This window comes from Dendrobium catenatum, unplaced genomic scaffold, assembly GCF_001605985.2.
Source record: "Dendrobium catenatum unplaced genomic scaffold, ASM160598v2 fragScaff_scaffold_1481, whole genome shotgun sequence".
In the NCBI taxonomy this organism is placed as follows: domain Eukaryota; kingdom Viridiplantae; phylum Streptophyta; class Magnoliopsida; order Asparagales; family Orchidaceae; genus Dendrobium; species Dendrobium catenatum.
In genome coordinates, this window is record NW_021319943.1 from 16,674 (window position 1) to 19,214 (window position 2,541).

Below are 2,541 nucleotides of genomic sequence, written 5' to 3' on the forward strand. Positions count from 1 at the left end.
TGGCCGTATTTGAAATTTGATCAAGAAGATCGAAGACATCGAGCGATTGAGTTGGGGTTGGAGCTGGTTGGTGACACTTGAACAATATGGTCAGATTAAGGCTTCGTTTGGGACGACTTTTTTTTATGCTTCTTAAAGTTGCTTTCTAATACAAAATTTTAAATTTTTTAACTAGAAAGCTGCTCTAAGAAGCAGCGAGAAAGCCGTCCCAAACGAAGCCTACGTATAAGTGACAATATTCGGCCATGATTGCCTCTAACAAGTAGTTTAGTTGCTATATATGGCTCTAGATTGATATGCAACTTGGCAAGTCTCTTCGGAATAACATTTCGAATTTTATTGATTGGGTTACACGAGCCAAATGATCGATACTTCAGATCTATAATAATTAATAACAACAACATCAAGCCTTTATCCCACTATGTGGGGTCGGCTACATGAATCATTTTTCTCTATTGTGTCATGTTAAGAGTCAAATTCTCATTTAAATCTAATAAAGAAATATCATTTTTAACTAAGTCTTTTTAGATCTACCTCTACCTTTCATAACATAAGCCAAATACAATGAATGTACTTTCCTAACCGGATCATCAGAAGGCTGTTGTTTTATGTGACCAAACCATCTAAGACGACTCTCTGTAATCTTATCTTCAACAGGAACTACTCCAAACTTTTCATGCATATGCTCATTTCGTATCCTTTCTGTAAGAGTGAAGCCACCATCCACTTGAGCATCCTCGTCTTTGCAACACTTAACTTAATATTATGCTTCTCTTTTAATGGCCAACATTTTGCACCATAAAGCATTGCAGGTCTCACCACCATCTTATTGAATTTTTCCTTAAGTTTGAGGGGGACTTTTTCAATCACACAACATGCCTGATGCATTCCTTCACTTCAACCATCTAACTTGAATTCTACAAATAATATCCCAATCTATTTCACCACTACTCTGAACAATAGACTCAATATATCTAAAATGTGTACTCTTATTAATGACTTGATCGTCAAAAGTCACAATCCCTCCACTATATTTATTACTATTAAAATTACTTTTCATATATTCGGTTTTAGATCAATACTTCGTATATATGGTGGAAAAATAGATCACTCTATGATTCATATATGTTGAGGTGTTACAATTTCAAATAAATAATTTCTATGATTTGAATTCATCTTTTTCAAATAACAATAAATATATTCTAGCCATTACTCAAATCACTCACAAACATCCATATAGGATGTGATACAAATAAAAATTGCAGAAATTTAGAAGCACCATACTCTCTCTTTATCTTCTGAAAAAGAAAAGAGATCTATTTGCTCCACTCAAGTTAATACCTCTTCAACATCTACTATGATTTCGTTTGGAAAAACTTCCATGTTGCTTTATATAAAAAAACTTTTTAGTACAATTTTTTTTTTCAAAATAAACAAATTATACTAAAAAATTATTTTAAAACATAATTAAAAAATTATCCCAAATAAAACCTATCTATTTCATGAAAAAAAATGATGAAAGGCTACTTTATTCTCTTATAACATAACACTTTGAAAAACATTCAAACAATGTTGACTTGAGAAGCATAATAAACACAACTTTAAGGGAAAGAAAAAACTGAAAAGCAAGCCAAATTAGTATACCTGTGCTAAATTTACTAATATTTGAGGTATGTTGCTCAGTTACAATGGCAATAGAACAGAAAAGAATTCATCATTAAAAGCAAAAGTGATCTCATTAAGTGGAGTTCTAGAATAAGTAGTTGCAATTATGCTATAGAGACATAATCATAAACTCCCATAGTTTTGAGACAAAATGATAAACTCCAATAACTTTTACAAAGGTTTATGAGCATGAGGCAACATATGATGTTGGGTGGACTATTTGAGGAGACTAACAAAATTTTTTTCATAAGGAGAAATTATTATGTGCGGACATCGAACACAGTTCATTCTATGGAGACCAAACAGAATGCGCTACATCAGCAGTACCGAGCGTGGTACCGAGCGTGATACCGAGAGGTACTGAGCGCGGTACAGAACGGTACCGAGCGCAATATCGAGCAGGAGTGACGTGAGGCATTCTGGTTAGTTTCTAAACGGAATTCAGCGTCCTCACAGAATAATTTGCCCTCCATAAGGCAAGCAAATATTTTATTTAATGTCTTTTGATATGCTTTAAGATCAGTGAAATGCATAATTACACAAATCTCAAAGCAAATCTCAGAATTTCGAGTCACCTCACCTTCACTTTATGCTTTAAGATTAGTGCAATGCATAGGCAATTAATATTACATAACCTCATGATTACTTTTCGATCTGAATATTCTATCACAATTTTTTTTTTCTAATCTATTATAGTTTTAAGTGGGATTCATGACAGCTCAACTCATGTGGATCGCCTTTCTTTAAGGAAAGTGAACTATTCAAGTAATGGATCTCTTTATTTTGTTAGATCTAATAATAGTTTTATGGCAATCATCTCATCAAGCTAAGCCTTTTTTTTAATTATTTTTTTATTAAAGCAATTAAAAAATGTTA